Source organism: Xiphias gladius, chromosome 11 (genome assembly GCF_016859285.1).
Source record: "Xiphias gladius isolate SHS-SW01 ecotype Sanya breed wild chromosome 11, ASM1685928v1, whole genome shotgun sequence".
Classification (NCBI taxonomy): domain Eukaryota; kingdom Metazoa; phylum Chordata; class Actinopteri; order Istiophoriformes; family Xiphiidae; genus Xiphias; species Xiphias gladius.
Genome location: NC_053410.1, coordinates 28,230,311 through 28,243,015, shown reverse-complemented (window position 1 = coordinate 28,243,015; position 12,705 = coordinate 28,230,311). Strand labels below are relative to the sequence as shown.

The 12,705-nt window shown below is 39.1% G+C and overlaps 1 pseudogene; it reads right to left on the bottom strand.

The window, feature by feature from the left end:
• Positions 1-3,892: 3,892 nt before the first annotated feature.
• LOC120796751 lies at positions 3,893-7,976 on the bottom strand (annotated as a pseudogene).
• Between the last annotated feature and the right edge of the window lie 4,729 nt (positions 7,977-12,705).

Sequence of the window (12,705 nt, the reverse complement as noted above, 5' to 3'; positions counted from 1 at the left end):
AATGATGTCCATACCTGTTTCAAAATGGTGAGACAGGACAGATTTCAGATTGTCATGCAACAAAGATTTTAGGCAAGATCTGATGTCTTGCTGTACACAGTTTAGGCCCACTGCTAGGCACCGTGGCACAACCATGAAGCGTGACACAAAAAGTTTTGTCTGTCAGAGAAAATGGTTGTCAGGATACACAAATGCAGCCAATACAGAGTCAGTATAGTGGCTGATAGTAATGTCAGGATGTGTCTATTTGACTTTCTTTTTTAACCCCTATAGTCAGTGTGTCATTTAGGTATGCAACATCTCATAAATCATGTACTAATAGGTACTAATACACAGAGTCTCATTAACCATTTTCTTAAAGTGCCTATTGAAGTCGCTATGGTGATACACATCAATAATTAATCCCTAAATAAAGAGTACTTCCTTCATCCATCCTTTTTTCTCCAGATTGTCTCTACATCATGCTGACTGAGAGACTGTCTGAAGGAATACTGACTGTCCAGCAACTTCCATGGCCCCCATAAAATTCAAAGTAATTGGCTGGTTGATAATAAGGCTTGATTTTATTTATTTCTATTAATTTACTCTTATTAAAAATGAACAGTCTTTTGTGTACCTGGACTAAATGGATGAATTGAAGATGACTAAGTAAAATAATATGTAATAATCTCACTTGATGCTGCCATCAAGTGAGATGGCAAAGTGCATCGTTTTGCATTTTATTTTTCAAGCAAAATATCTGGTTTGACCATAACTGGATTGGAGAGGTACGGCTATAATAGTGGTGTCCTGTTTTGGCTGGACCGCAAGAGCGGGGATTAGCCCTATAAATGCATAAATCCGTGACTGACTGCGTGAAAAAGACACACTACTGGTCGGCCGGCCGAGTGTTGGGGTTTCCCCGTTGGCCGTTGCTCTTTCAAAATGAACTGGCGAAAACATTTTCTACTGAAAGAATTTTAGTAAAGCATTTCAGTTGGATAAAATGGCATTTGTTCCACCCCCTTGACAAGGTGATGTAAGCCTGGCCTACTAATTTGTGACTGGACTAGTTAAGTGTGACAATAGCTGTGTCCCAACAAACTCAGGATGGATTCCCTGGAGGATGCAACTCACAAAGAAGGTACCCTCAAAGAACCTGAAAGCCAGGCTAAACTTGCTTTTTCTCTCCGAATGAGACAGCGTCACAGATATCAAAACTAATTGTGTATTCAGATGGTCCTTATCCACTCACAAATATTTATAAGTTTAGGGTTGCCCTTAGATTGCAGAAAAAATATAAGTAACACTCAAAAACATGAGCAACTTCCATGAGTTTACAAAATGAGTTTACATTTTTCCCTAAAACACGTGATGGACAACTGACATAAGTATACAAGGTCTTTTCTCTCTTAAACCACATGCTGTGATTGAAAAAAATGATGCAAAATGTTATGGCCCGTTTGTAGCATGACAAAACTAACATCAGTGGACAAGCTAATAGACAGCCCTGTCAATGTCAAAAAAAGAAGTACAGTAATGATGAAAACACAAACACTCTGCATTTAAGTAGTAATATCAGTACTGTTTACACAGTTTAAGGAAGCACTTGGTACATACAATTGCAAATATTTTTAAACATTTTAAGTTAAACTTAGTGAAATGTTTGCATTTTCCCTCTTTCCCTCTCAGCAATGCTAGCTGGGAACCAGATACCTCTTATCTGTGTACCCTAAATGATGACTGTTGATAAGTTTATGATGTTGATATAACGTTAACTAGGTTAACTTGTAGCAGGAAACTCTTGCTACAGGGCCAACATGTCTTTGCTAATGTTTGCTAAATGTAGCTAGTCTCAGTTTGCAAAACAGTTTTACAGCACAGTTATTTTGGTACCTGGACTTAAGTGCATTATTCCTGACATTCTGTACAAAATGTACAAAAAAATCAAAAGGAAACTGTTCATATTTCTTATCACAGGGTACAAAATTAGTACCATAAATGAATAGAATATGATGTAGGACTATTTTAAAATATACTGGATTTTTACATTATAAATAAATATTCCGTTTAGCCTCAGGATGTTCAGCGGACTGAGACTCCTTTATTTGTTTTTGCTATAAATTGCATTAAATTTAACAAACTTGGAGGGATGTTTGTAGTGTGGCTCTGAGGATGTCAGATCAACACTCAGCCTCAGCTGTGAGTTGAAGTTTACACTGTAATGTAAGTATGGTAAAATGCAAATTGACAGCATGTTGTTGAATTACATAACAACATTGTCTTTCTCTTGATGCAACGCTATGGCCAATCATTCACATTTTCCATTCTATTAGCAACAATATAAGATTATATAAGTTGCCTCCATTTTTCATCATTCAGCAGTTTTGTTTTCTGGTGTGAGCACAGCCATTAGAATAATTAATAATAACAGGCTCTTTAAGCCTATCTTATATAGAGCTGTGGGGAATGTTTCCCAAAGTGTGCAATTCATTCTGCTTTTGTTAAAGACTTCATGTAGTATTATTATCCAAGTACACAGGCTCATACAATAGGCTATACTGAGTATAAAATTGGATGCTCTAAATATTAATTTATGACACAAAAACATGGAGGACATTCCCAATATTGACCTTTTTCTGCCTGGTGGTCAACAATGTAAAAAATGTTGAATATACAATATCTGTATTTATAGTACAGTAACTGTTGTGAAATATTGTCAGGGTCATAGAGGAGCCAATAGACATTTGTCTGAACACAAGGAATCATTCTAAGAAAGTAAAAAAAAGAAAGAAAGGTGAACTGTGAAATTCAACTTGGCAGGACTGAGATTTTAGGTCCTAAGCTACATTCATATGTAAAACACTGTTCCTTCCATCACAGGCATTCTAATATGGTCTATAATGTAAATCTCTTACAGCTTCAGAGTGAATAAGCATGAAAGATTGAGAACTTTTCAAAAATCAATTAAGTGATGCTATCTTTCACTCTAATCCTCCATCATTCATCTATCTTTCACACAGAAGGACAGAGGGATGTGGGGGCAGAAGAAAGGGTGGTCAGTTTCCAGTGGCCACCACTTACTCAGTGGAAAGCATCCATGTGGGATAGAGAGGGAGAGAAAAGGGAGGGAGAAAAGAGTAGGAAGGGATTGAGGGGGCAGTGATGGAAGGAGGCAGGGTTGGAGAAAGTCAGTTAGCAGCATCAGATTACATGGTTAGTTTCCTTTAGTTTGAATCGTGAGTGATTCACTTCTTTATGTGTGACTGGGTGTAATCAGACCTCTAATGTCAATGCATAGAGTTTGATTCTTCGTAAAATTTTTGTTTTTGGTTGAGTTCACATTTCTAATTAAGTGGACTTTCGCACATATGTATCACAGTCTTAAATTATGCACTTGTCAAACCTCTTGTAACCATCATGTCAACATCAAGTCTTCATTGGGGTATAATTAAACCACAGGCACTATAGATTCATGTACAGATTATTACACAGGAGGACTATTGGTGAGAATGTCTTTCAAATGAATATACACAGGTAAACAGGAATGTTTGAGTCTAGACCTCTGCTTGAAAGATACATCCTGGGATGCGCTGGAACAAATCATCAGTGTTGTTTCCTGAGGTCATCGGTTGTTTCGGGTCTTTCAACATCATACACCCTCACTCAGCGAGACCCAGCCATCGCTGATCAGACCCTGGCTTGTGTCCCAGCAACATTGGCCCTCGGATCGTTCCTCCTGATCCAAAGCCATCCGGAGGCCCTCTCTGCCTCATCCATGGTGGACTTGATGGCCTTCCTCTTTGCAGCTCAAGTGATGCCAAGTAGGGTGAAGACCTTGCACAGTGAGTAAAACAGCCAGTAAAACATCTACATCCCACTTCAGTGGGCTCACAGTGAGCCTTCCAGCCTCTTAAGCGGCACTGCTCCACCAATTCCTGGTACCTGGACCGCTTCCGCTCATTTGCCTCCTCAGGGAACTGTCAGCTCTATCAGGAGCACCTGCTTTGTAGAGGCTGATGTTAGCACCACATCTGGCCTCAACAAAGTTGATATAATGTGGTCTGGGAACTTGAGCTGCCTCCCCAAGTCCACTCTCCTCCGATACAGAGGTGAGCTGACCGGCTGTTGAACTGGGCTGTGCCTTAGGCTGCTCTCCAGCCCTGACAAGGCAATGTTCCTTGGTAGAGGCTTGGTAGATCCAAGCCCTGAACCTGCCGTGTACGCCAGACTTGTCTGCCGTGGTGAGCCAAGTCTCACACTCCTTGATGGTTGCTTGGACTGCAGTTGCATCCCTGAAGCTCCAGTCAAAAACCTTGCATAGGCTCTTGACTGGTCTCATGGGATTGCAACACTATCCAAAATGAAGCAAAATTTGTCCACCACTTTCCCTTTCTTCAACACCATGACCCTGGATTGGGTTGATTTGAAACTCTTCCTTGCCCAGGAGGTAAGCTTTTCCAGGCCGTGGAGGATCCACCTACCACCTGGAGCTGATGTTGTGGTGACAGTAAGTTCGTCCATGAAGGCTATGATGGGGTGCTGCCAATTTCAAGACTTGGACAAGGGGCCTCTTCACTCCACTTCAGCCGCCTTGGCCACCATGTTCATGGGAAGGGGGAAGAGAGTAACTGAGATGGTGCACCCAGTTATGATCCCCTTTTTAAGCCGATGCCAGTCTGATGTTGTGTCCCCAGAAGTAATTCTGAGCCTGAAGTTCCGGTAGTAGTTCAGGATGAAGTCCTTGATCTTGCTGGGCACATGGATTCTGTTCAGGGTAGTCTCCACCAGCTTGTGAGGTATTGAACCATATGCATTGGCGAGGTGAAGCCAAATCACCACCAGGTCTCCCTTCCCTTCACAGGCCTCCCTGATCAGCTGGATGACAACTCCGGTATGTTCAATTGAGCCTGGAACTCCAGGTATGCCACCTTTCTGGATTGCGGAGTCAATATAGGTTTTCTTTAAGAGTATGCCTGTCATCCTTCTGGATAGGACACTGAAGAGGATCTTCCCATCCACACTGAGCACCAAGATGGATCTGAACTGCTCCAGCTTAGTTGAGTCCTCCTTGAGTATCCAGATGCCCTCCGCCTGCCTCCACTGGTTATTAACAGATCCCCTTTGCCAAATCACTCGCAGAATCTTCCAAAGGTTTCTGAGGAATTCTGGTCAGTGCTTGTACACTTTATAGGGTACTCCGCTGGGTCCTGGAGCTGAGCTAGCTCTGGCTGCATTAACCACCTCTTGGACTTCCTTCAAGGTGGGCTCTCTGGTGTTGAACTCCACTGTAAGAGGTGGTATGTCCAAGAGGGCTCTGAGGTGCCCTAGCTCTTGCTCTCTATCAGGGTGTTATGCAGGAAGTGGTTCATCTTCTCCTTGGAGCAAGCAAGACAGTCACTGCACTTCTGCCCTAGCAGCTGCTAAACGAATCCGAATGGATTGGCTATAAAGGGAGTTGGCTTCCTGGCTCTCTTTCTCCTCCTTCTTCTGTGCCATTCTGCTCTGTGCAGGGTCATGAGTTTCTTCCTGATGATGTTTTTGAACTCGTCTAGTGGTGGTTTCTCCTCCTCAGTGGCTACCTTGAATTGTCTTGCGGGAGCACAAAGCTCCAGCCACAGTTGGTGGATTTTCTGCCCTTCGGTTCATGGTGTAGTTGGTTTTGGTGGTCTTGCGCTCTTCAACGCTGAACCTCTCTGCTGCAAAACTGACAATGATGTGGTCACTGCCTGAAGCCGTTTGTCTGCGTCTCCCCTTGCTGTTGATTTGATGATTCTGGCCATATTCTCATCGAACCAGTGCCACACTCTATGTTGGCTTGCTGGAGGCCACTTGAGCTGGACAGGTTAGTGCTTGGAGACCTCCCATTTATTTAGAAATAGTCCTCATTTTCTAGTGCAATGCAGTACACTTTTAGAATCTGCAAACAGTAGCCTAATCCAATATAATGACACTGGCATGATTCCTTTTGTGTAACATTTTTAGAGTTCTAAGGATGGCAATGCACGTCGGTCAGTAGGTCCATCACATTTCTGAAATATCAACTAAGGATGTTCTTGATCCACTGACTTTATCATCAAGCACCGGCATCATGTAATTTTTAAAATTTGTCCAACATTTTGGTTTATGACGACATACCTGCAAAATGAATGACATTCCACATTCACAGCTGTGCTTTTTGTTTGGTGTTAATTAGCAAACATTAAAATGTTTAAGTTTAATAATTAACACTAAAATTGTGATGATATTAAACACTGTACCTGCTAATCATCAGCATAATGGCATTGCAGGTGTGAGCATCTTAGCCTGGTGATGGTGAAGTCCAGTCTCACAGAGCTCCTGGCTTGGCTGTAGAGTTTTAGTCTTGTTTTAAGGTACATAAGGGCAGGGAGGTGGACAAAATGATAAAAATGATAAAATATGGAGGGAGGAAGCTTTTATTCAGCTCATTTCTTTCACCTCCAAGGCATTAAGGCTGAGTCTGAAGAGATGTCCTTGGAAATCTGTGTCCTTGTCCTCCAAAAACATTGATATGAACTAATTCTCTTTTTTTTGGTGCTATTTTTAGATGAGTATATTCAACTGGTGTGAAACCCAGACTGAACATCAACATTGTCAAACCAGCAAGAAGATACGTACTTAGGCAAGTTATTCCAACTTGCTCCAACTTCAGTCACAGAATATTACAGCAGTGCCCCAGTGGGATTGCAACATGTCAGTTTGTAAGTAATCTTCCTGTCCTCCAGTAAAAAGACAATCCCTTATCAAGGAGTAGAATTTCAGACCCAACACAGTTCAGTGCCCTCCTCCAAAGAGAAGCAATGTTTTACATTCCAGGAGCCATTTTCCATTGCCAAGGTCCTATTGCCTCTACTAGCCCGGGTTGGTCTGCTTTAACCATGACTTGACTTGCCAAGCCGTGATGACATATGTTTACTACAGCCTCAGAGCAGGGGATAGCCATGCTGAGCTGCGCCGCTGTGGTCCTGCTAGGTAGCAAGGCCGATCACAGCCAACCTACGCTGATTTCATCCTCTGTCCTCAGAGGCTAAACTGTTCTCAGAGGCTAAACTTTTCTGGAGACGAGTAATCTGTAAAGTCTCTGTCCTCAGCTCTCAGTACTTTCATGGCATCTACCTGAATATTCTGTAGTTTGGAGTTTAGTTTCATTCCTGTGTTCCTATTTATACTTTCACATATCAGCCTTATTTTACTGTTTACAGTTTTCAGTCGAATAAGAACTGTGTTAAGTTACTGATGACACAAACCAAATCTGTGACGCTTTTGGCTGCTCGGATAATGTTCTGAAGCTATCCAAGCATCCAAAAAGCAGTTCAGAATGAGTCTAAAGCAAGCTGAAATCTGCTACAACTATGCTCTTTACCTTTTGTAGGTGGCAATACTCAGTGCAATTGTTGCTTTCTTCAGATTTCCCAACCACCAGGCAGTCCTTGTGAGTAGCACTCCTATATGTGCCCCAGTGTCCTAAATGATGGAGTTTTTTTGACCCCTCACCTGCAACCAGTTTTCCTTGGGCGTCCCTGCCAGGAATGTAGTTGTTAACAAAATTCAAAGAAGAAGCAGATACATGACTGACCCTGTTGTACCTTTGAGATGTCACTGGTGTTGTCCAGTTAATTTACCAGTAGTGACTAATGCTTTGTGGAAAGTAGGGTTGGACTGATTACATAGTTGTTTGATTTAAATACAGGTGTTTAAAATAAGCCCATATACTACTCACTGAGAATTCTTAATCACCTTTACAATGGTCACTTTTATTTTTAGAATTTATTATTTAGGTATTCTTTAAGGACCCATGTAGGGGGATATACTATGAAAATTAGTTACAATTATTGCAATTTCCATTACAAAATACTTATTCTCCTAAACTAATAACATTGGGAAACGATGAAAGTTATCCTATTATGCATCACCCTAACTTTTTTGTTTTAATCTCTACAATTGGTACCAATCCTTACCCGTGGTAGCTTGGTCATGATTGGTCTCATGGTAATTCCAATGTAAGCCCTTTTCAGACGTGTACATTATTTCAGAAATGTGATTGCAATTTTACATGTTGGTCTCATGTCTGAATATTACTTACTAGATCAGACACATGAATGTATCAAAGTTCAGCATTTCTGGGAAAATACCTTGTTCGTGTTCTTGCCAAGAGTTAAATGAGAAGACTGATACCACTCTCCTGTCTGTATCCTAATATGAAGCTATTGTCAGCAGCCAGTTATCTTAGCAGAGAGTGGAAACAGGTAGAAACAACTAGCCTGGCTTTGTCCAACGTTAGCAAAATCTGGCTATCGAGAACCATAATGCTCATTAATTAACACATTATGTCTTATTTGTTTAATCCGTAAAGAAACCGTGATGTAAAAACAACAACTCACTGTTTTATGGGCTGTTATATACCAGACTATTTCTTGGCCAGGTACAGAAACTTCTTTGAGTCTCTTGGTTGCCTTGGCAATTGCTCAGAGCCAAGAACTATCACATAAAGAAAAGCACATACCTTCCATGAAACGGTGAATTGACTTTTCTATGCATAGTTTGGTGCTGGTAGGCAGATTTTGTTCATTTTGAACAGAGACAGGCCAGCTGTTCTTCCGTGTTTCTAGTCTTTGTACCATGCTAAGTTAGCCAGCTGCTGGTGGTAGCATATTTATCGTTGTTCCTGGAAACTTGGTTGCACCCAGTAACATTTCTGTAAAACTTTGAACATAGCAATAGATGTGAAGACAAGAACAACAGAAAGTTAAATATACAGAGATTCGATTCGGGTATTTTTCCAACTTCTTAATAACACTGTAACAACATTGTAACAATTCTCTTATAAATCTTAAAATTGATACAAAAAATTCTTACACATTTACTGTCCTGATGGTCATTAATTAAGGCTTAAACAGTAGAATAGATTTAAAATCCATCAGTGATGCAGCCCGGGACTGATAACATTCCTCCTCCTTCATATAATTACTTTCCAATTCACTGCTATTCTCTAGCAGTTACACCATTGCATTGTGACTCTTACTGTTATGGTCCTGATAGGTTTAAAAATATATAACTATTTCTTAAAGACAAAAAGCCATGACTTGATAGAGAGATGAAACCAGCAGTATTAAGTATTCTAGATCTGAAAAGGGCCAGACATATGCAGTATTCCTCTACTGCACAGCCTGTCACAGTGTCCTCATTTCAACTTGTTGCTGCTGTACAATGATCAAAAACCGAATTTAGTATTGTGGCATTAGGTTGAGACAGGTTTTTCTGTCTCCAACTTTAAGGTATCAAAGCATACAAATGCAAACAAATACTTTGATAGACTGCTTTGCTGAGTTTCCCTCAGTGGAAAGGTGTTTCTAGCCCGGATGGAACTTAAATTTACAATGATAATCTGATTTTTTGGTGATATCATTTTAAAATATCTTAAATTATGATGCCATTTAGCCTCCTCTATAAAGTTATATAAACAATAAACAAGCTAAATAAATAATGGTTTGGGCCTTTGAACTGATCCTGTAAAATTTCATTTAGTATCTGATGTTCTGTTTGTGTTTCCTGTGCAGCTGTACATCTCTTCTTAAATCATATCGAAGCTTTAAAAATTCAGTAAAAACAGAATATGAAAAATATCCAGAGAAACAAAGCTACAGCAGTCTTTCAACCATCCTTCTTATTCAAATTGAGCAAATATCCCACTGATGTTGACTGTGTTTATGTGTGTCCACTAAGAGAAGTTTATTCTAACCAGATTTCTTATCCACTGTGGAATTTCTGACACGGAAATATTCTGTCTTTCTCACTCACTTTCTCACACATACAAACAAGCACTGTGTCCTCCCAATATCATACTAGAATGTATGACAAGCTCTCAAACTCCAGATCTCCAGAATCCAGTAAATTATCAGGTTAATTAGTAGGGATAGTAGAGATCATATCCCCCTCAGGATGAACTGTAATCTCTTTGGGGAGTTCCTGATTTTTTGTAGAGCACCATCATCAGTTAGAAATGTATATTTGTCCAAAATGCTTTAGCTGTACTTTGTGTTAAGTGTTAATCAAATGTTAGCATGTGAAAATGTTAAGTTAAGATGGTGAACATAGTTAATATTTTACCTGCAAAACATCAGCCTTTTAGCGTTCTCACTTTGAGCATGTTACCATACTAACATTAGCATTCAGCTCAAAGCACTGCTGTGCCTACAGCCTCACAGAATTACTAGTCTGGCTGAAGACTTAGTCTTGTGTAACAACCTAACTAACTCATCATGATCAATGTGTACTGAAATGAGATTAAAAAAGAATAGTGGAATGTTTACTTTTCTTTTACTTTTGATCTTCAAAAAACAAAAAACTTTGACAGAAAGGTAAAACACAAAAATCCTAACTCATGTTTCACTTAACTAGCTCTTTCTGGAGCTTTCAAATTTAGCTCATGGTCTTTGTACAGTTGTCATGGCTCAGTTGGTAATTTTGTTAGTTGTCGTTTGTGAAACTGCTATTTCAAGAATGTATTTTCACACTCAACAAACAGCCCACACAAAAAGTAAACCTTTGCTATCACTCAATATAGTCTATCCTATGCTAAAAAGAATACATAACTTATAATTCCTTGGTTCCACATAAAACACTAACTTATTGAACTTCAATAATTTGTCAGGAATAAATACTTTGCTCCTTTGCCTATTATACTGCCCAGTAGAATGTCCCCCTCTTTCAAGGCCATTAGTGGTGGCTACTAAAGGGATATCATGTCAATTATTAACTGTCAGGGTCAATGTTTAGAGAATCTAGTATCTGCTGGCAGTGTTGTGGAAACACAGAAACTGTTGGATTTAAAACAATGGCAATGAGAATGTTAAATGCTATATGAGTTTACCTTTAAATATTTCTTAAATAACAAGCAGTCTCATAAATAATTTGAAGTTTGTGTAAAAAATATAGTTTCTTACTCATTAGGATAACCATGGGGGGTCACGAATTGCTGTTTGAGAACTCAGTCTATAATGTAAATGCTTGATTATATGGATGTTTTAATATTAGGTACAGTTGCTTCATACATTGCCTGAGTACTGTCTGGTTTTATGAGAATACATCTGAGAATTAAACCGGAGATACTCAAAGATGTTGGGAGAGAAAGTGGCTAGAATATATATTTATATAGAACAAATATTACAAATGTTGTTTGCAGTACATGAAGTATACAGAGATTAGATTGATATCTGCTGACCCAAACAATATTACCATATATCAAACAGGAAAAAATCATGGATTCATATAGAGTTAATAAACAACACACATTAATCAAATTTCATAGCATGCTATGACTCCCCAGTGGCAGTTTAGTTATAAACAAAATCCATATGTTTTTAACTGTTTAATTTCTTATCAGCTAAAATGCATATGAAACAAGTATAAGAAATGTGGGAAATTTCTGCTCCTACTGGCAATATCTATCATATAAATGAATTAATTATGATCAAGACTGTTAAAAGGAAATTCTAATGTACAACATTTGGCACGTCCAATCAACCTACTCTAATGTGTTTGAATAATTCATAAGTGTACATCTTGGGTCTTTTAAGGGTCCATTATTCTGTAATATTTCTTTAAATTAACAGAATATTGTTGACAATAAAAATTTTTCAGTTAACAAATACTAAACAAGGCAAAAGACATACAGAATTACATCATACACAACCAGTACACCTGTGCAAACATGTCACAAAACAGGGAGAAACACAAACAAACTAACTAACTAATAACTAATGCTAAAGAAAAGGCCGGGGAGTACACAGTGAAAGTGCTACACATTGTGTCTGAAGAAACCAGATTCACAAGTTCAATCACTATGCTCAATCAATGATGCTCTGATTACAGTGTTTATGCCCTTCCTCTATAGATGTGGTCTGAACATTGTGGTAAGAAAGAGTGATTACAACAGATGGGAGTGCACAGAGGTTTCAGTAAGGTTAAGCACTTGCCTAATCTGATTCAAAATACAGACAGAATTCCTTGTTACAAAATTTAAATTTGCCAAATCACTGGGTTTTTGCATCTTTGAGAACAGGAAAGCTTGTAGGGAAGTGTTTGTGACTGTGTTGGCCTCCATGCTTAACCATGATGGGGCATCAGAGGCAACATCACTTGGATTACTAGTATTCCATTACATCAATACTCTCACATTTCCAGCCCAATAATAACACCTTAAGGCCAGGTGACCGAGTCCACCCTCAGATTTTGGCTTTTGTATATAGGCTTTAGAATCCTATGGTTTTCATGGTTCCAGATATAAGATAAAATAATATTATCCATTTCTTTTAAAAATGCAGACATAAGAAAGTTTGAGAAATTTTGACAGAGGTAAAGAAATCTGGGGAAGCACAACAATTTAACAGAATTACTATGGCCAGTCATAGATAAGGGAAGTATTTTTAAAATGTTTAAATGAGGATAGCTCATTTGGTGATTGACTGGAGGATACTGGAGCAACATAAATTATTTGTACCAAAGAATAAAAGATTAATCGACCCCAAATCCATGTTCGGACTCGAACATGTTGGGACATTCTATTAGATCGAATGCCATCCGTTCACCCGGAGTGTAGGTCTCGTCTAGCAGAGTTTTTTCTTGCAGAATTTTACACTTAAAAGTGTAGAGGTCCATGTAAAAGTCTAAACCTGTCATTTGTTTTGTCATTTATTTCCTTGCTTT